The 22,769-nt window shown below is 50.6% G+C and overlaps 1 protein-coding gene across 3 annotated transcripts in view; it reads right to left on the reverse strand.

The window, feature by feature from the left end:
* PGS1 (phosphatidylglycerophosphate synthase 1) overlaps positions 1-22,769 on the reverse strand; it is a 213,337-nt gene that overhangs the window by 115,969 nt on the left and 74,599 nt on the right. Inside the window, exon 10 of one of the 3 annotated variants that reach the window (XR_011025276.1) lies at positions 1,672-2,067. The exons of 1 other annotated variant lie outside the window; for it this stretch is intronic. The gene's annotated coding sequence lies outside the window, so the exon portion shown is untranslated. Of the gene's footprint in view, positions 1-1,070; positions 2,068-22,769 lie in introns of those variants that run through there. One more of the 3 variants, XM_068263318.1, reaches the window with a different exon arrangement.

The raw sequence follows: 22,769 nt of genomic DNA on the forward strand, positions 1-22,769 counted from the left end.
ATAGATCACAGCTACGTTATTTTATCTTCAATTTAAATTACTCAATAAGTTTTTTTTGTCTACATTAAAAAGGTAAATATCTGCCAAACAATTTTCACAGATTCCCATCTCCGGCTCAGTGATCTACAGCTGCCTGCTTGCACACAGTCAGTCCAAACCACTCCCCCTTCAGTCACATGACATGCAGGGGGAGCGTGACAGCTGCATTTGCTGAGGGTTGCTCCTCCTTCCTCATGGAGCGTCTCTGTCAGCAGGGATGACAAAGAGATGCTAATCCTTCTGATCTCAGAACTGAGCAAATCAAATGCAGAGGCGGATCTATTTAAATGCCGCATACCTTTGCATAACATTTACTGGAAATTACCGGCATCTGAACGACCTTCCCTGCTTGTCCGTCTTCTGGCAGGGAGGCGTGTCTTGGGAAAAGGGGGCGGTGCCTAGAAGCTTGCACCTGCACTGCTACATGCGTGGCCAGCCATAGGAATGTGAGCAGAAACTTGCACTCAACCCCAGAGACTGAAGGTGGCCACACACACCATACAATTAAAAGATCCAATTTTGCACCAATTCAATCAATACGATCGGGTGTCCCGAAAAATCGAAAGCATTTTTGTTTTCGATTGAGAAATCTGATCCAATTTCCCTTTTTTATATTGATTTGAGATTGGATATGTTGGAAAATTCAGAACAATTTTATCAAGAATCGTATGGTCTGTGTTGGATTGTGAAATTGTATTCAACCAGAAAAAATTGTAACTATTCAGTACATTTTTCTCTTCATTTTTCTAGCCAACCGATTTTTTCAGAGTGAACAATCTTTTATCCCGAAATTGCACAATCTCGAAAATATCTGTGTGGTACCTCGAACATTCTGATTGGAACTTCCGATCAATCGGAAAATCGGATCAGAATGCTCGAAAAAAAAGACACCGTATCGTGTGTGGCCACTTTTAACTCTGGGGAGCGCAAGTCTGGGGTGGACTTTCCAAACTTAGTCAGGTAATAGCTTATCGGTAGTTACAGGTTGCCAAAATGTAACCCCCCTCCCCCCCCCCCCCCCCCCCAACGTTACAAAAGTGTTGGTCGTGGGACTGCAGCCGTGCAATGAGAGCTTCTGGTTTAAGTTACTTTGGTCTGCCCTGAATTACTATAACTTGCGATCTTGCCACAGGCACTGCCACGGTGATATCGCTAACAGAGCTGGGCAAAGTGACGCTGATGTCAGGAGGACGCAAGTTTTACGTTCATTTTATGCATGGGTAGGCGGCCTAGAACTGCTCAACATCATCATCTGTTCCATCAGAGGGGTCCATTTATAACCTGCATAAACTTGCATAAAGTGAACCTAATATTTACATCAACTTTGAAATGATTACAGTGTTCTCCCCAGAATTTTTTTTTCCAGCCGGGTGGCATGAAAAAGTAGCCGGGTGGGGCCAGCTGAGAGAATGCAGGGCAGGTGCTTCTCTGCACAACTCTGCTTACAGCACAGGAGGAGGTGAGCTGATGACAGCCGGGTGGTCACCGAAACTAGACGGGTGGAGCATCTGGCTAAAAGAGCCCGGGGAGAACACTGGATTATCATCTCATTGAGCATCTTCTATCACAAATGTATTTACTGCTGTCAGAAATCCTCCCGATATTCTGCTATGACCCGGGGAAGGCTGTCACCTATTGGTGGGCGATTGTCCCAGCTTGCAGGCTCTCTAGTGATCTCCATCCGTAGGCACAGTGAGGGGTCCGGGTTAGTCGAGGCTGGAAAGAGGAGGAGTCTCTGAAGCTTGTCCAGCCACACACACAGCAATGGGAGGGGATAAGGGGATAAATATGGCTGCCGGCACTGGCACAGAAAGTTCGGTAATGTCCGATGCTGTTAGAGGCCAGCGGTGAGGGTTCTCCATGAAGCAGCGGCGTGGAATAGCGGCGGTACGTCCGCTCATCTCTGGAACACGCAGGCGGGTGGATGAGCTCCGTACGGCGATCTCTGTGCTGGCCAATGATTGAGGAACATCTGCATATCCAACGAACGCCTCACGCATCTCTTCCCATGGTCCAACGCCGTCTATTCTACAGACCAAACACAACAGAGTTAGCCATTGAGGATACCCCACTCTAAAAGCTGCCCACACATCATACAATCTGATTGTCCGATAATATTGACACCTACGTGCCTTATACAGGTCTGCCTAAACAGTCTATTCAAATTAAGCTTGGCCATTATCAGGCATTTTGCCCAATCCGTCCGACTGATCGACTCACACAACCGACAGGAAGTTGCCACGTGTGTACAGTGTTGTTTGAACGACATTGTTCTATTGCATGCGGACATGTCGTGCGTAATGTCGCCTCCGCAAGCAGGATTTAAAAAAATTGGTCGTTTGCAATATCGATGTGCGGAAAAGACTTGTCGCTTCCACGTAGTCGCCAGTAAAGTCATTTCTGCGGTGTTGGTCATGTGTTTTCCTTGGATTTTTGGGGGCGTGTGTACAGGATTTAAGGACAACCAAGGTGAAAATAAAACAATGAGATAAACAATTGAATCTATCCTCCTCCTCCTAAAAATATTGTTTTGAGAATCCGCAGTTTCATTTTCTGTGTAAAACCTGTAAAAGTAGATTACAGGTTTAAAAGTCTCAGCTCTATGACACAGTCTTTCAGGTGTCTCAGAGCTAAAAGTCTATGAACTATTTCTCTTTTTTTTTTTTATGCCCTGCACTCAGAAGCTGTTCTCTGCCAGGAAAGTTTTATGGCTGTAACTCCTTATCAGTGAAAGTTGCACTATAGCCCAACTGAAGAGAACTGTCACTTGCATATCTGAATGTTTAATCCTTCCAGTGAGAAAAAGAAGAAAAGGAACACAGCCTAGTTACGTTTAAGCTTGGCACTGTACATACACGTGTCTGTCTCCTCATGTCACCTCAGGTACAATTTAAACAGAAAACACAGCGCTCTTGCCTTTCCCATGTAGAGATGGTCATTGAAATACAAATAATTCTGAACAGATGCCCTCACAAAAGTGGTCAACAACCTCGCCAAGTCAGAAGGCAAATACTCAATCCTCCTGCTCCTGGACCTCTTTCACAACCTCCCTTCATTGAGCCCTCCTCACCTTGATCCCCACTTGGTGTCCCTCAAGTCTCCATCCTTGGCCCCCTGCTGTTCTCTCTACACACTGCCTCGATTGGAAAAGTAATCTCCTCCATGGGATTCAAGTACCACCTCTATGCGGACTACAGCCAGATCTGCCTCCATACCCCAGACCTCTCCACCATGGACAAGGGCTCCACTTGCCTCTCTACCATCTCCTTCTGGATGTCCGCTTAGTTCCTCAAGCTTAACCTGGCCAAACCTGAGCTCCTGATATTCATGTATATTACATGGTGTTTGAACCATTTAATAGGATACCTCTATTAACCCTTACCAACAGCTGTGCAAAAATATTTATTTCATATAGGTTTAAATTTTACGGTTCTAGCATGATCTTTAGTTATTACTTTCTACTTGGTCTTAGTTTGCTCCTTTTTGGATTTACCTGAGGAAGGGGGATCTAGACCCACTACAATGTGTTGTAGCAATTTTTGGAGTTAGAAATAAACGTTTGTTCTTAAATTGACTCCAATACTTTTGAGTCTTTTGAGAGGAGGCAAGTCCACAACTAGTATTGACATATTTTACACTACACTGACGCCTGTTTCTACAATGTGATATGACCCTGATTATTGACTGCAAACTTCTTCCAACTAATAAAACTTCACAGTACTGCAGAGTGGATTGGCTGCACTCAGTGCTCTGCAGTACAGTAACCCGCTGAGGTCTGTGCCCGCCTGGTACAATGCCTCTGATGGATGATGTGTTTGCGTACAGACTTCACGCGGTTCCAGAAAGAGGCAAAACAAAGTTGTAGACGAGTGGCTGCCAACTTCTCCTCCCAGTGACAGGAAGAATTCCTTCCCTGAGCCAGATAATCATAGCCAGATCCATTCCCTGGATGAGCGGCTGCGGAACCCTGTCAATCACAGCTGGGGAGCCGTTCCTATAAGAGGCGTGTGCTGCTAATGTACACCAGACTGTCCTGCCAATCACAGCTGGGGAGCCGTTCCTATAAGAGGCGTGTGCTGCTAATGTACACCAGACTGTCCTGCCAATCACAGCTGGAGAGCCGTTCCTATAAAAGGCGTGTGCTGCTAATGTACACCAGACTGTCCTGCCAATCACAGCTGGAGAGCTGTTCCTATAAGAGGCGTGTGCTGCTAATGTACACCAGACTGTCCCGCCAATCACAGCTGGAGAGCCGTTCCTATAAGAGGCGTGTGCTGCTAATGTACACCAGACTGTCCTGCCAATCACAGCTGGAGAGCCGTTCCTATAAGAGGCATGTGCTACTAATGTACACCAGACTGTCCTGCCAATCACAGCTAGGGAGCCGTTCCTATAAGAGGCGTGTGCTGATAATGTACACCAGACTGTCCTGCCAATCACAGCTGGGGAGCCGTTCCTATAAGAGGCGTGTGCTGCTAATGTACACCAGACTGTCCCGCCAATCACAGCTGGAGAGCCGTTCCTATAAGAGGCGTGTGCTGATAATGTACACCAGACTGTCCTGCCAATCACAGCTGGGGAGCCGTTCCTATAAGAGGCGTGTGCTGCTAATGTACACCAGACTGTCCTGCCAATCACAGCTGGGGAGCCGTTCCTATAAGAGGCGTGTTGCTGCTAATGTACACCAGACTGTCCTGCCAATCACAGCTGTGGAGCCGTTACTATAAGAGGCGTGTGCTGCTAATGTACACCAGACTGTCCTGCCAATCACAGCTAGGGAGCCGTTCCTATAAGAGGCGTGTGCTACTAATGTACACCAGACTGTCCTGCCAATCACAGCTAGGGAGCCGTTCCTATAAGAGGCGTGTGCTAATGTACACCAGACTGTCCTGCCAATCACAGCTGGGGAGCCGCTCCTACAAGAGGCGTGTGCTGCTAATGTACACCAGACTGTTCTGCCAATCACAGCTGGGGAGCCGTTCCTATAAGAGGCGTGTGCTGCTAATGTACACCAGACTGTCCTGCCAATCTCAGCTGGAGAGCCGTTCCTATAAGAGGCGTGTGCTACTAATGTACACCAGACTGTCCTGCCAATCACAGCTGGGGAGCCGTACCTATAAGAGGCGTGTGCTGCTAATGTACACCAGACTGTCCTGCCAATCACAGCTGGGGAGCCGTACCTATAAGAGGCGTGTGCTGCTAATGTACACCAGACTGTCCTGCCAATCACAGCTGGAGAACCGTTCCTATAAGAGGCGTGTGCTGCTAATGTACACCAGACTGTCCTGCCAATCACAGCTGGGGAGCCGTACCTATAAGAGGCGTGTGCTGCTAATGTACACCAGACTGTCCTGCCAATCACAGCTGGAGAGCCGCTCCTATAAGAGGCGTGTACTGCTAATGTACACCAGACTGTCCTGCTAATCACAGCTGGGGAGCCGTTCCTATAAGAGGCGTGTGCTGCTAATGTACACCAGACTGTCCTGCCAATCACAGCTGGGGAGCCGCTCCTATAAGAGGCGTGTGCTGCTAATGTACACCAGACTGTCCTGCCAATCACAGCTGGAGAGCCGCTCCTATAAGAGGGTTGTGCTGCTAATGTACACCAGACTGTCCTGCCAATCACAGCTGGGGAGCCGTTCCTATAAGAGGCGTGTGCTGCTAATGTACACCAGACTGTCCTGCCAATCACAGCTGGGGAGCCGCTCCTATAAGAGGAGTGTGCTGCTAATGTACACCAGACTGTCCTGCCAATCACAGCTGGAGAGCCGTACCTATAAGAGGCGTGTGCTGCTAATGTACACCAGACTGTCCTGCCAATCACAGCTGGAGAGCCGCTCCTATAAGAGGCGTGTGCTGCTAATGTACACCAGACTGTCCTGCCAATCACAGCTGGAGAGCCGCTCCTATAAGAGGCGTGTGCTGCTAATGTACACCAGACTGTCCTGCCAATCACAGCTGGGGAGCCGTTCCTATAAGAGGCGTGTGCTGCTAATGTACACCAGACTGTCCTGCCAATCACAGCTGGGGAGCCGCTCCTATAAGAGGCGTGTGCTGCTAATGTACACCAGACTGTCCTGCCAATCACAGCTGGAGAGCCGCTCCTATAAGAGGCGTGTGCTGCTAATGTACACCAGACTGTCCTGCCAATCACAGCTGGGGAACCGTTCCTATAAGAGGCATGTGCTGCTAATGTACACCAGACTGTCCTGCCAATCACAGCTGGGGAGCCGTACCTATAAGAGGCGTGTGCTGCTAATGTACACCAGACTGTCCTGCCAATCACAGCCAATCCCTGTGTCACAGGGGCAGCCATCTTGTTCGGCGTCACAGGGGCAGCCATCTTGTTCCGCGTCACAGGGGCAGTCTGTATGGGGTATTGTCAGTTGATGGTGGTCAGTCACGGGGTTTGTCTGATAATGAGATCTGTTAGTGCACAGGGTGCTGTATGTTTGCTGAGAAAGGCCACACACATTACTGGATGCAGAGGACATCACAAAGTACTTGTTGAACCTCTAACTTCTCAGCAGCTTTGCCTGAGGACTGCAGAATTCTACAGAAATACATCAGGAAAATATTTCCAGTAACAGAAGTAAACTCGACTACCCAGAAGTCTCTGCTGGTAAATATAAACTTAGCGTTACAGATTAACGGACTGGATATTCAGAGGTTGCTCAGATCAGCAGCCTGAAGGGAGAACTGTGTGTACCGTCTAAGTTTAGGCATATATTTTTTTTTTTTTTACAAAGTTTTCATAAAACATTTTTAAGTGACTTCAGAGAAAAAATGTTTTTAAGACAAAGCAATAGTGCTGAAGAATTAAAACCCAGCTGCACAAGTGGAGCTTCATCTACCCCCCCCCCCCCAACAATCTCTTGCTGCCAGCTACCCCAATCACCACCAGATACAGAATCCATGATATACAGTCGAGTAATAGGAAGCCCACAGACCACAACTTCCTATAGGAGAGGTAACTCTGCAGGTCAGGACTCTGCAGTCTTCCTATAGGAGGGGTAACTCTGCAGGTCAGGACTCTGTGGTCTTCCTATAGGAGGGGTAACTCTGCAGGTCAGGGCTCTGCGGTCTTCCTATTGGAGGGGTAACTCTGCAGGTCAGGACTCTGCTGTCTTCCTATAGGAGGGGTAACTCTGCAGGTCAGGACTCTGCGGTCTTCCTATAGGAGGGGTAACTCTGCAGGTCAGGGCTCTGCTGTCTTCCTATAGGAGGGGTAACTCTGCAGGTCAGGACTCTGCTGTCTTCCTATAGGAGGGGTAACTCTGTAGGTCAGGACTCTGTGGTCTTCCTATAGGACGGGTAACTCTGCAGGTCAGGACACTGTGGTCTTCCTATAGGAGGGGTAACTCTGCAGGTCAGGACTCTGCGGTCTTCCTATAGGAGGGGTAACTCTGCAGGTCAGGACTCTGTGGTCTTCCTATAGGAGGGGTAACTCTGCAGGTCAGGACTCTGTGGTCTTCCTATAGGAGGGGTAACTCTGCAGGTCAGGACTCTGCGGTCTTCCTATAGCAGGGGTAACTCTGCAGGTCAGGACTCTGCGGTCTTCCTATAGCAGGGGTAACTCTGCAGGTCAGGACTCTGCAGTCTTTCTATAGGAGAGGTAACTCTGCAGGTCAGGACTCTGCGGTCTTCCTATAGGAGGGGTAACTCTGCAGGTCAGGACTCTGCGGTCTTCCTATAGGAGGGGTAACTCTGCAGGTCATTACTAGGGCTGATCGGAACAGCTGAATTCCGATTTCGTCGAAATTTCGTATACCGCATGCGAAAACCGAGTTTCGTGTTCCAAATTTTTGTGTTCCGAGTGCATTTCTATTGAATTAAATAGTGTTAACTGCTGCGGTTAATTGTAAAGCCCCCGTACATGCTATCATCACCAAATTTAGCATGTATGTTAAGCAGATGAGTAGGAACATGGTAAAAAAATTTTTTTGTGAAAAGACCTTATAGTTTTTGAGCAAATCAATTTCAAAGTTTCATAAGAAAAATGTTTTTTAAACTGTGTAAAATGACACTGCTGCAGAACAGGTTACTGCATTCCGAGTTCTGTATACATATTGTATAAATTTCATGAAAACAGACAGCGTGGGGTCCCCCCTCCCAAGCCTCCTTAACCCATTGTCCCCCATGCAGGCTGGGATAGCCAGAATGCGGAGTCCCGGCCACGTGGGGCTTCGCACCCTGAGCTATACCAGCCCACATGGTCCATGGTATGGGGGGGCTCTGGAGGAGAGGGGCGGCCAACCTCCCCCTCTCCCCCAGAGCCCTTGTCCAATCCATGGACAAGGGGCTCTTCCCCACCTCCGGTGCCCCAGGAGGAGGTGGGGGCCGCCGACATCCTGGGGGGTTCATGGTGCCATCCGGGGTTCCCCTTTAACAAGCGGACCCCGGAAGCCGCCCCCTCCCCAGGAGAAATGAGTATAGGGGTACGTACCCCTATACTCATTTCTCCTGGGGAGGGGGCGGCTTCCGGGGTCCGCTTGTTAAAGGGGAACCCCGGATGGCACCATGAACCCCCCAGGATGTCGGCGGCCCCCATTTCAGCAGAGTTAAAAAAAAGAAACAAAAACACGACAACGAAAAAAGTCCTTTATTGTTCTAAATTAACCAGGGATACTTACCTTGGGATAATCTCACGCCAGTATCCTCAGGAGTGGTCCCACGCCAGTATCCTCAGGAGTGGTCCCACGCCAGTATCCTCAGGAGTGGATCCACGCCAGTATCCTTAGAAGTGTTCCCATGTCAGTATCCTCAGGAGTGGTCCCACGCCAGTATCTTCAGGAGTGGTCCCACGCCAGTATCCTCAGGAGTGGTCCCACGCCAGTATCCTCAGGAGTGGTCCCACGCCAGTATCCTCAGGAGTGGTCCCACGCCAGTATCCTCAGGAGTGGTCCCACGCCAGTATCCTCAGGAGTGGTCCCACGCCAGTATCCTCAGGAGTGGTCCCACGCCAGTATCCTCAGGAGTGGTCCCACGCCAGTATCCTCAGGAGTGGTCCCACGCCAGTATCCTCAGGAGTGGTCCCACGCCAGTATCCTCTTAGGACATCTCACCACCCTCCCACACTGACGAACTCCCACCACTGAATGGTCACAGTCAGCCTCTGCATCTGTATAGCAGAGGCTGAGAACACGAAAATTTTGCCTTTAAAACAAGAAATTTCGGCAAACAGTGATGCAATCAAAATGGCCACTGGGAAATCCCCGATCGCTGGAGGCCACACTAGAGTGGCGAAAGCAGTGATTTTTCACATAGATGGTGGGTCCAGGTGACCAGAGCAGGAGGTGCCCTAATCCCCTGGACCCACCCATTCATGTGAAATAACGCGTATTCTGACACTCTGAGGTGGCCTCCGGGGAACGGGGATTCCCCAGCAGCCATTTTGTTTATGACACTGTTTGCAGAAAATTCTTGTTTTAGCAAACAATTTTCGTGTTTCTAGCTTATGCAATACAGATTGCAGAGGCTGTCTACAGCCATTCATCCCCAGGAGTTCTGCAGGATCGGCAGGTGCGCGGGACCTCCTAAGAGGATAGAGGGGGGCAAAGCGCAGGAAGGTGGAAAAGTGGGCACAGAGCGGCGGGGAGAGGGGGAAGCCTCCCCTCCCTCACCTAGGGCCCCCCCTTTCGCACTCCCCCCCTCCTCCAGAATTCCAGCCAGCGGAACGGCTTACCGAGAGCGATAGCTCTGTGTGCCGCTGGTCTGGTATTCTGCACTGACACTGTCCAATCACGCTCTCGCAGTACTTCCTGTGAGAACATAATTGGACAATGGAATGCAGGAGACCAGACCAGCAGCGGCACACAGAGCTCTTCTCTCGGTAAGTGATTCCCGCTCGCTGCCAAGTTTCCAAGTTTAGGTAGGCAGGTATATAGGTGTCCCCAGTATAGATATACCCAGGTCTATAGGTGTCCCCAGTTTAGGTAGGCAGGTCACCAGTTAGTGGGGGCCCCCCATGCTGGAAGGGGGGGCAGTGGGCACAGAGTGGCGGGGAGGAGTGGAAGCCTTCCCCCCTCCCTCACCTAGGGTCCCCCTTCCGTGCTCCCCCTCCAAAATTGCAGCCAGCAGCGGCAATCACTTACCGAGAGAAGAGCCCTGTGTGCCGCTGCTGGTCTGGTCTCCTGCATTGCATTGTCAAATTACGCTCTCACAGGAAGTACCGTGTACCCCTATACTCATTTCTCCTGGGGAGGGGGCGGCTTCTGGGGTCCGCTTGTTAAAGGGGAACCCCGGGTGGCACCATGAACCCCCCAGGACGTCGGCGGCCCCCACCTCCTCCTGGGGCACCGGAGGTGGGGAAGAGCCCCTTGTCCATGGATTGAACAAGGGCTCTGGGGGAGAGGGGGAGGTTGGCCGCCCCTCTCCTCCAGAGCCCCCCCATACCATGGACCATGCGGGCTGGTATAGCTCAGGGTGCGAAGCCCCACGTGACCGGGACACCGCATTCTGGCTATCCCAGCCTGCATGGGGGACAAGGGGTTAAGGAGGCTTGGGAGGGGGGACCCCACGCTGTCTGTTTTCATGAAATGTATACAATATGTATACAGAACTCGGAATGCAGTAACCTGCTCTGCAGCAGTGTCATTTTACACAGTTTAAAAAACATTTTTCCTATGAAACTTTAAAATCGATTTTTTCAAAAACTATAAGGTCTTTTCACAATTTTTTTTTTACCATGTTCCTACTCATCTGCTTAACATACATGCCAAATTTGCTGATGATAGCATGTAAGGGGGCTTTACAATTAACCATGGAATTTAGCACTATTGACTTCAATGTAAACGCGAATTCGGTACTCGGAATTGCCGAATTTTCGGGTTTCGAGAGCTTACTCGGAACTGCCAAATTCCGATGGCAAACTCGAAATTCGGAATCCGAGAGCTCAGTCCTAGTCATTACTCTGCACTCTTCCTATAGGAGGGGTAACTCTGCAGGTCAGGGCTCTGCAGTCTTCCTATAGGAGGGGTAACTCTGCAGGTCAGGACTCTGCAGTCTTCCTATAGGAGGGGTAACTCTGCAGGTCAGGACTCTGCAGTCTTCCTATAGGAAGGGTAACTCTGTAGGTCAGGACACTGCAGTCTTCCTATAGGAGGGGTAACTCTGCAGGTCAGGACTCTGCAGTCTTCCTATAGGAGGGGTAACTCTGCAGGTCAGGACTCTGCAGTCTTCCTATAGGAGGGGTAACTCTGCAGGTCAGGACTCTGCGGTTTTCCTATAGGAGGGGTAACTCTGCAGGTCAGGCCTCTGCTGTCTTCCTATAGGAGGGGTAACTCTGCAGGTCAGGACTCTGCACTCTTCCTATAGGAGGGGTAACTCTGCAGGTCAGGACTCTGTGGTCTTCCTATAGGAGGGGTAACTCTGCAGGTCAGGACTCTGCAGGCTTCCTATAGGAGGAGTAACTCTGCAGGTCAGGACTCTGCCGTCTTCCTATAGGAGGGGTAACTCTGCAGGTCAGGACTCTGCCGTCTTCCTATAGGAGGGGTAACTCTGCAGGTCAGGACTCTGTGGTCTTCCTATAGGAGGGGTAACTCTGCAGGTCAGGACTCTGCAGTCTACCTATAGGAGGGGTAACTCTGCAGGTCAGGACTCTGCAGTCTTCCTATAGGAGGGGTAACTCTGCAGGTCAGGACTCTGCAGTCTTCCTATAGGAGGGGTAACTCTGCAGGTCAGCACTCTGCTGTCTTCCTATAGGAGAGGTAACTCTGCAGGTCAGCACTCTGCGGTCTTCCTATAGGAGGAGGAGTAACTCTGCAGGTCAGGACTCTGCAGTCTTCCTATAGGAGGGGTAACTCTGCAGGTCAGGACTCTGTGGTCTTCCTATAGGAGGGGTAACTCTGCAGGTCAGGACTCTGTGGTCTTCCTATAGGAGGGGTAACTCTGCAGGTCAGGACTCTGCGGTCTTCCTATAGGAGGGGTAACTCTGCAGGTCAGGACTCTGTGGTCTTCCTATAGGAGGGGTAACTCTGCAGGTCAGGACTCTGTGGTCTTCCTATAGGAGGGGTAACTCTGCAGGTCAGGACTCTGCGGTCTTCCTATAGCAGGGGTAACTCTGCAGGTCAGGACTCTGTGGTCTTCCTATAGGAGGGGTAACTCTGCAGGTCAGGACTCTGCGGTCTTCCTACAGGAAGGGTAACTGCAGGCAAGAAAAAAAGTATGATATAATGAATGTATGTGTAGTTCGGGTAATTCATAGACAATTTGTAGCAAAGAAAAGAGACTGTAAAACTGTAACATTTAAAATATGTGCAAACAGACAAATAAGAAGTACATTTTTCCAGAGCAAAATGAGCCATAAATTACTTTTCTCCTATGTTGCTGTCACTTACAGTAGGCAGTAGAAATCTGACAGAAGTGACAGGTTTTGGACTAGTCCATCTCTTCATAGGGGATTCTCAGCAAGGCTTTTATTCTTTATAAAGATATTCCCTAAAAAGGATTTAAACAATGATGCTGGCCAGTTTCCCTGCTAGCTACACAGTTTATGGTAGTTGGACGGAGCAACTGCCATTCACTAAGTGCTTTTGAAAATAAATAAATCCCTGAGTATCCCCCCATGAAGAAATGGACTGGTCCAAAACCTGTTGCTTCTGACAGATTTCTACTACCTACTGTAAGTGACAGCAACATAGGAGAAAAGTAATTTATGGCTCATTTTACTCTGGAAAAACTTACTTCTTATATGTTTAGGTTTGCACATATTTTAAATTTTACAATTTTTTCGTCATAGTGCCCCTTTAACTGAGTATTTTCTACATGTTGGGCTTTTCTCAGGATGTTACTTGTGCTGACGGATCGCACAGGGGCTTAAAGGAACATCACTGTCACGGTAGCACATGGGTGACTTTCTCACGCCTGACAAGCGGTCGCTGCCCTCGGGAACCCGCGATCACACGCAATCACACATCACAGCCCACCTGCCAGGATTTACTGTAAGCGCTGAGAGGGAAAGCTGCCACTTATATTTAGCCTGAAGTGTTTGGAGGGGGCGAGCTCTGAGAATGGCGGTCTGCGACAGACACACGGGGGGACGAGAGGGCGAATCAGCCTCATTTGAATAATCTCGCTGGTGTGAAACAGTCAGGGGGGATTTCAGGAGTCTTCCCCCTCCCCTCCTGTCCCCGACTTCCCTCGCTAAACTCATCCGGATTGGTGCAATCGCTTTTAGAGGAAGTGTGACCTCAGCGAAGCCTTTTCTGCTGAATAAAAAACAGAACTGCGTTCAGAAAGAGTGAAATGATGGATCGGCTGTCGTCAGCGGCACAAATGTCACATGAGTCACAGAGAGACACTCAGAGCTGCCACAGACAAAAAGAGAAGCACTCTCTGCATTTAAATGTATGGGGATGCTTAAAGAGGAACTCCAGCCTAAACAAACATACTGTCATTAAGTTACATTAGTTATGCTAATTAAAATAGGTAATATAATCTCTTACCCACCCTGTTTTAAAAGAACAGGTAAATGTTTGATTTCATGAGGGCAGCCATCTTTTTGGTTGAAAGGAGGTGACAGGAAGCATGAGACACAGTTCCAACTGTCCTGTGTCCTGAGCACCTCTTCCAGTTGCTAGGCAACGTGAACAACAACATAGGAAATCCCATCATGCTCTGCACAGCATCAGGGGAAAAAAGCCCGGGCTTTTTTTCTTTGATGGGTGGAGCTTAGCTAAAAATGCAGCTAAAAATGATGCTTTGGTAAGAAATACAAAGTTCTGATGCTGTGAAACTGTTAAAGAAACACCAGCCTTCTGCTGAGTAGATTTTTAGTCCGGAGGTTCACTTTAAACCCCTTAAAGGGAACCTAAATTGAGGCCTCCATATTTATTTGCTTTTAAACAATACCAGTTGCCTAGCAGCCCTGCTGATCTATTTGGCTGCAGTGGTGTCTGAATCACACCAGAAACAAGCATGCAGCTAATCTTGTCAGATCTGACAATAATGTCAGAAACACCTGATTTGCTGCATGCTTGTTCAGGGGCTATGGCTAATAGTATTAGAGGCAGAGGATCAGCAATACAGCCAGGCAACTGGTATTTCTTGAAAGGAAATATGGCAGCCTTCATATCCCTCTCGCTTTAGATTCCCTTTAAAGGACCACTATTGCGGAAAACTGTATTATGTTAAGTACATGCAAACAAATAAAAAACATGTTTCTCCCAGAATAAAATGTGCTATAAATTTATTTTCTCCTATGTTGATGTCACTTACAGTAGGTAATAGAAATCTGACAGAACTGACATGTTTGGGACTAGTCCATCTCCTCATGGGGGATTCTCCGGTATTTCTTTATTTTCAAAAGCAATTGGCGAATGGCAGTTGCTCACTCCAACTGCCAGAATAGTGTGGAAATGAGTAGCGAGGCCAGCCAGCAACCATATATAGATCCTGTCCAGGAAGAGTTTTTGTAAAGAATAAATAATTGAGAATCCCCATGAGGAGATGGACTAGTCCAAAACCTCTCAGATTTCTAATGACTACTGTAAAAGTGAAAGCAGTATAGGAGGAAAGTAATTTATGGCTCATTTTACTAAAAAAAACAACAAAAAAACATACATGTAAACACACACAAATAAATAGTATTTTAAAATGTTTGGCGATCGTGTTCCTGTAACCCCTTTGGGAGTAAGGACATTACAGTTACATCCTCCGCGTGGCTGATAGGATGTAACTGGAACGTCCCTGAAGTCAGGGATCTTACAGTTACGCCGTGATCGTGCGCGCCCGAAAGGGGAGATTAGGCTGTTATATGACAGCTGACATCTCCCCTCACTGATGAGGAGCCATCGCGATTGGCTCCAGATAACATGATCACTATGATCACCGGCCAAGCATAGTGATCTTTTGAGGCGCAACGCTCTGCCCAGAATCCAGACCCGCCCTGCCTCTAGTGTCGTGTCCCGGGTTGATGATGTCATCAAGCCGGGACCCGGAACTTAGCGACAGTGCGAGGCTGGATGCAGGGCATAGCGGAAGTGGGAGAGCTGCTCCTCGCTGGACCTGGGGAGGTGAGTAATGAAGGCTGCCTATACTGGGGACACCCATCTATACTGGGGACACCCATCTATACTGGGGACACCCATTCCTGGCTATCTAAACGTGGGAAACCTAATCCAGGCAAACTGCTCTGGCCCTGAAGGAGGGTTTAAATCCCGGTCCCCAAGTGGTTAATGTACGCCGCTCACCTTGAGTGGTGGCTGAGAGAGTCGGGCACCAGGCGGTCTCCATGTGTCGCTGTCTCCAGGAGAAAGGCTGTATCCAGACACCTATCCTGTCTCTGGCATGGGTGGACTAATAAGTGAGAAGGGCTCTCCAGTATAAGGAATGCGTTCTTAGGCACTGGCTTTCACTAGGAGGCGCTGTTTCTGATCCGGCTGCGGCTCCTGTTCTGCTGCACAGCCAGAATCTCTAAGTCGCGCCATGCACGGCTACAGTGTATCAGCTGCGCATTCCCATCTCAGTGTGATCTGGACGGAAGGCAATGAAACAGATGGGAAACGTCTCCCTGTGCAGCTTGTAAGCGGGGAAATGCTACAGATTTAAAGGGGTTCTGTGGAGTCATGTAATGAACATAAACTGAAACTTACCTGGGGCTTCTATCAGCCCCCTGTAGCTGTAATGTCTGGCGCCATCCTCCTCCGATCCGCCGTTCCCCGCCGCCAGCACCAGGCAATTAGTCGTCTACAAAGACGAATAATGCGCACGCCCGTCTCCGGGAGCTTACTGCGCAGGCACAGTACGTGGTTTTCTTGTACTGCGCCTGTGTAGTAAGCTCCCGGGGACGCGAGCGGGAGCGCGCACGTGAGCGGGAGCTCACACGGCCGCGGCCGCATAATTAGACCGGGACCGGCGGCGGGAAACGAGTGATCGGAGGAGGACGGTGCAGGACATTACAGCTATAGGGGGCTGATAGAAGCCCCAGGCAAGTGTCTGCTAATGCTCATTACACGACTCCACAGAACCCCATTAAAGTGAATGTTTACCGGATTAAAAAAGAAAAAGTCAGATACTCACCTAAGGAGAGGGAAGGCTCGGTCCTAATGAGCCTTCCCCCTCCTCTCCCGATGCCCGGTCCCGCGCAGGATCCCCCGTGGCAGTATTCGACCAGTTCGGTCAAATACTGCCACTTCCGCATGCCTTCGGGAGCTTTCGGAAGCCTTCGGGAGCACTCGGGCTCCCGATGACGCGGCCGCTCCATACTACGCATGCGCGAGCGCCCTCTATGACGCGCTCGCGCGTACGTAGTATGGAGCGGCCCGTCTTCGGGAGCACTCGGGCTTCCGAAGTCCCTGCAGCGGCGGACGCGAATGGGGGAGCTAGAGCAGCACCGAGGGCACCGGGAGAGGAGAGGGAAGGCTCATTAGGACCGAGCCTTCCCTCTCCTTAGGTGAGTATCTGACTTTTTCTTTTTTAATCCGGTACCCATTGGCTTTAAGGTGCGTACACACAACCAACCGTACACCGGTATGTCATTTGAACGACTTTAAGAGCAAACAACACATCGTTCAAACGTCCTGTACACACTGACCAACAAAGCGGCTGATATGCTAATTTACATGTCGTTTAACCAACTTGATAATGGACAATGGACTAATCTGTATTGTTAAAATTGCACAAAAGTAAACATACCAGTGCGTTAGGGGACATCTCCTATTCCCCTCTGTCACAATTTCGCCGCTCCCCGCCACATTAAAAGTATTTAAAAACTGTTTTTAAAAGTTTGTTTATAAACAAACAAAATGGCCACCAAAACAGGAAGTAGGTTGATGTACAGTATGTCCACACATAGAAAATACATCCATACACAAGCAGGCTGTATACAGACTTCCTTTTGAATCTCAAAAGATCATTTGTGTGTTTACCTTCTGTCCCCTGCAGCTCTCATCCACTGAATAGTGACAGGCTCATTGTTTCTTCCTGCAGACAGCTCTGCCCTGTGTCTGTAATTCCTCAGTATGTGCCAGCCCAGCTCCTTTCACAGCCTAACAGAGGAGGATTTTTATCCAGCTCTCTTGTCTCACTGATATCTGAGAGCAGAGACACTGCTAGCTTATGTAAATAACACACACACTGGAGTGTGCATAGAGGGGCCTGGAGAGGGGTGTGCATCACAGATCAGCACGGAAGAGTTGGCAGCCTTCCAGACACAGGGCGACAAGTCCGACAGGGTAAAGATACATTGATTTATTACAGACACTGTGATAGTAGAAAGTGCTGCAGTAAGCCAGAGCACATTAGAACAGGTTTAGGAACTTGTAGGATGGTAGAAAACAGGATGACATGTTTGTTACAGAGTCTCTTTACCGACTGTATGTTTGAACGTCTATTAGCAGGACAAGTGACTGGAAGTGGTTTCTACACACGTACGGACCTGACAGTCATTTGAACGACAATTGATTTAACTGATCTGCCAAGTGGATTGGGCAAACTGGCTGTTATCAGTCGCTCGACAGCGCGTACACACGTCCAACTTGTCGTTCAAACAACAAGTCAGACAACAGGTTGGTCGAAAAAGTTGGGCGTGTGTATATACCAGGGGTCTGCAACCTTTAAGACATAAAGAGCCACTTGGACCCGTTTCCGAAAAGAGAAAAAAAACTGGGAGCCGCAAAACCATTATAAAACATCGTTAGCAGATATGACCCCCATATGCACAAATCGTTAGCAGATATGACCCCCATATGCACAATCCTTCAGCAGATATGACCCCCATATGCACAAATCGTTAGCAGATATGACCCCCATATGCACAAATCGTTAGCAGATATGACCCCCATATGCACAATCCTTCAGCAGATATGACCCCCATATGCACAATCCTTCAGCAGATATGACCCCCATATGCACAATCCTTCAGCAGATCTGACCCCCATATGCACAATCCTTCAGCAGATCTGACCCCCATATGCACAATCCTTCAGCAGATCTGACCCCCATATGCACAATCCTTCAGCAGATCTGAAAAGAAAAACCCATTTACTCACCTAGTCAGAAGACCTCCTGTCACGATCTCCTCCGATCCCGACCTCCGGTCCCGACCTTGTGGCGCGCAACTACCACGATCCTCTTCCTACGTCACGTCCTGCCTGCATTACACTGCAGGGCTACGGAAAATGGCCGCCCGAAGCCCTGCACTGCACTGGTCCGGCGGCCTCTCTGATAGGCTGCCGGCCAGCGACAGCACACGTCACACGCGCGCCGCAGCCACTGACACCGGAGCCGCCTGGGAGCCACGGCGAAGGTGAAAAAGAGCCGCATGCGGCTCCGGAGCCGTGGGTTGCAGACACCTGGTATATACCTTTAGCCCAGATTCAGGCTTAGCGGAAATAGGCCTTTATTGTATCAAAACCAGTGGTGTAACTAAGGCGCTTGGGGCCCCAGTGCGAGTTTTACATGGGACCCTCAAGCACTCTATTGACATGGAGTCCCAACACTTGTACAGTTTCAGTGTCAGAGAGGAGTAATCAGAGTAAGGAAACAGTTTGTTAAGGATTAGCACTATGCAATGCACATATAAAGGTGTTCATTATCAATGTAGCACCTATGATAAGCTAATGAGATGGATGAAGGAGGGGCCCCAGTGCAACCTCTGCATCCCCTATTGCTTCACAACTGATAAAAACATTAACGTACATGTCAAAGCCAATGCGTCTCCTGAGGGGACACCCTCGCTTCATCAGGGATCAAATATATAATGGCTGCTCACTTTAAGAGGGTGAAGCATCCCCATACATTTAAACACAAGCAGCACTTCTCTATTTGTCTCTCTCCAAAACTGCCCTTGGTGGTGACACTCAACACGAGAGGAGCTGCAGATTTGTGTCTCCATTAGTCACGTGATCTGAGTCACAGATTGCCCAGCAAGCTCATGGTGAACCAGAACTCACTGGAGTGTGTACGGGGCTACAAAGGGCCAAAAAGCCTCCATATGCCTGACGCACAGACATGCTGACACACAGAAAGGCACCCGACTCACAGAGAGACGCCGACGCACAGAAAGGCGCCCGATGCACAGAGAGCCGCCCGACCCACAGAAAGGCGCCAACGCACAGAGAGACGCCGACGCAGAGAGCCGCCTGACTACAGAGAGACGCCTGACCCACAGAAAGGCGCCCGACGCACAGAGAGACATCTGACACACAGACGCCCGCCGCACAGAGAGCCGCCCGCCGCACAGAAAGACGCCCGATGCACAGAGAGCCGCCTGACTACAGAGAGACGCCTGACCCACAGAAAGGCGCCCGACACACAGAGAGCCATCTGACGCACAGAGAGACATCTGACACACAGACGCCCGACGCACAGAGAGACGCCCGACGCACAGAAAGACGCCCGACGCACAGAGAGCCGCTTGTCTACAGAGAGACGCCTGACCCACAGAAAGGCGCCCGACACACAGAGAGACATCTGACACACAGACGCCCGCCGCACAGAGAGACGGCCGACGCACAGAGAGACGCCTGACGCACAGAAAGACGCCCGACGCACAGAGAGCCGCCTGTCTACAGAGAGACGCCTGACCCACAGAAAGGCGCCCGACGCACAGAGAGACATCTGACACACAGACGCCCGACGCACAGAGAGACACCTGACGCACAGAAAGACGCCCGACGCACAGAGAGCCGCCTGTCTACAGAGAGACGCCTGACCCACAGAAAGGCGCCCGACGCACAGAGAGACATCTGACACACAGACGCCCGCCGCACAGAGAGCCGCCCGCCGCACAGAAAGACGCCCGATGCACAGAGAGCCGCCTGACTACAGAGAGACGCCTGACCCACAGAAAAGCACCCGACGCACAGAGAGCCATTTGACGCACAGAGAGACATCTGACACACAGACGCCCGACGCACAGAGAGACGCCTGACGCACAGAAAGACGCCCGACGCACAGAGAGCCGCCTGACTACAGAGAGACGCCTGACCCACAGAAAGGCGCCCGACACACAGAGAGACATCTGGCACACAGACGCCCGACGCACAGAAAGACGCCCGACGCACAGAGAGCCGCCTGACTACAGAAAGGCGCCCGACGCACAGAGAGACATCTGGCACACAGAGTCGCCCGACCCACAGAGAGACGCCGTCGCACAGAGAGCCGCCCGACCCACAGAAAGGCGCCGACGCACAGAGAGACGCCAACGCACAGAGAGACGCCGACGCACAGAAAGGCGCCCGACGCACAGAGAGCCGCCTGACTACAGAGAGCAGCCTGACCCACAGAAAGGCGCCCAACACACAGAGAGACATCTGACACACAGACGCCCGCCGCACAGAGAGACGCCCGCCGCACAGAAAGACGCCCGCCGCACAGAGAGCCGCCTGACTACAGAGAGACGCCTGACCCACAGAAAGGCGCCCAACGCACAGAGAGACATCTGGCACACAGACGCCCGCCGCACAGAGAGACGCCCGCCGCACAGAGAGACGCCCGCCGCACAGAGAGACGCCCGCCGCACAGAAAGACGCCCGCCGCACAGAGAGCCGCCTGACTACAGAGAGACGCCTGACCCACAGAAAGGCGCCCAACGCACAGAGAGACATCTGGCACAGAGACGCCCGCCGCACAGAGAGCCGCCCGCCGCACAGAGAGCCGCCTGACTACAGAGAGACGCCTGACCCACAGAAAGGCGCCCACCGCACAGAGAGACATCTGACACACAGACGCCCGCCGCACAGAGAGACATCTGGCACACAGACGCCCGCCGCACAGAGAGACGCCCGCCGCACAGAGAGACGCCCGCCGCACAGAGAGACGCCCGCCGCACAGAAAGACGCCCGCCGCACAGAGAGCCGCCTGACTACAGAGAGACGCCTGACCCACAGAAAGGCGCCCAACGCACAGAGAGACATCTGGCACAGAGACGCCCGCCGCACAGAGAGCCGCCCGCCGCACAGAGAGCCGCCTGACTACAGAGAGACGCCTGACCCACAGAAAGGCGCCCGACGCACAGAGAGACATCTGACACACAGACGCCCGCCGCACAGAGAGACGCCCGCCGCACAGAAAGACGCCCGACGCACAGAGAGCCGCCTGACTACAGAGAGACGCCTGACCCACAGAAAGGCGCCCACCGCACAGAGAGACATCTGACACACAGACGCCCGACGCACAGAAAGACGCCCGACGCACAGAGAGCCGCCTGTCTACAGAGAGACGCCTGACCCACAGAAAAGCACCCGACGCACAGAGAGACATCTGACACACAGACGCCCGCCGCACAGAGAGACGCCTGACGCACAGAGAGACGCCTGACGCATAGAGAGACGCCTGACGCACCGAGAGTCCAGAGCTGTCTGGCGTATATGGAAAGTTACTACAAACCAGAGTCGCTCATAAAACGTCAGAAAAGAACGTGGAAGAGGAAGTGTACAGAAAGGTGATCGTGAAATAACACATTCCTCAGAGCAACTGCTGAAAATACAGAATAACTTCCTCAACTCTTCTTACAGCTGCACTGCCTACGCCAAGGTCTCCCTTCCTCACAGGGGCCGGGGGGGACAACTCATACCGGGGGCTCAGAATCTTACAGAAAAAGCTGCATATCTGTAAATTAGCCTCCAACTGTATATATCCTCCAACAGTCCACAGATATCCGCCCCTCACATCACTTGCTCACTCGCGAGGCTCCAGGACTTCTCCATAACAGGCCCTACTCTATGGAACTCCCTCCCCATCAGGCCTCTCCCACATTCAATTAAGCAGGCCTCCATCTGTTCAGCACTGCTAACCTGCCAGCTCCAACTCCAACCCTTATGTGTCCCTCTCCCCCACCCCTTAAATTCTACGCCTTCTCCGCCACATACTCAGTGACTCGTCTGCTGCAGTATACAGTACTTATCCCTACATTGCAATTTGCGCACCATTGTCTATTCTTACAGCTCTAGTTAGCGCACCATTGCTTAATGCTGTACTGTCCCTGTGTATCATTGTTTGATGCTGTAATGTCTACCCTAATCTAATCGTACAGCACTGAATAATATATTAGAACTCTATACAAGTTTAATAATAATAATAATAATATAAGCAAATAATCTCAGAGACATTTCCCTTCGCAACACCTGCATCATTTCTGCTATAAATACGTTACAAGACAATTTGGAGATTAGATGTTAGATTTCATATTTAAGTGTACCAGAGCTGACATAAAAGGAAACGTCTAATACGGTACATACCTGGGGCTTCCTCCAGCCCCATCGGCAGCGTGGGAGCAATCCATGTGCATGGGGCTGGAGGAAGCCCCAGGCATGTATAAAACGTTTCCTTTATGTCAACTCTGGTTTCCTTTGAGATCAAATCTAACGAAAATCTCTTAAACGAGGAAGGCCACTTTGACCAACGTTTGATTGATTGTGCGACTGAACAATGATTGGGAGAGGTCATTCTGTGGAAGATGGCAAAGGCATTCAATGACGGATATCAGGTAGCGATCAATCGTTTATCACAATACCGTAAAGGTGGCCATACATCGAGCACATTGGCGGCCGATCGATCATCCGATTCAACTATAATTGGATGAAAACCAACGCCGCCAAGAGCATGCCCGATCGAAGATGCAACAAATTTCAGGCCGAAATTGGTCGCATGTTCCAATTGGACATGCAAAATGTCAGGCCAACATGCTTGATGGGGTGTGCGGCGGGAATGGCGTGTAATCCCGGGCTGAGCAGCAAACGCCACGCAACCCCCGGCGCTGTCCCCCCGAATGTAAAATGTGCCCGGTG

Source organism: Hyperolius riggenbachi, chromosome 12 (genome assembly GCF_040937935.1).
Source record: "Hyperolius riggenbachi isolate aHypRig1 chromosome 12, aHypRig1.pri, whole genome shotgun sequence".
Classification (NCBI taxonomy): Eukaryota; Metazoa; Chordata; class Amphibia; order Anura; family Hyperoliidae; genus Hyperolius; species Hyperolius riggenbachi.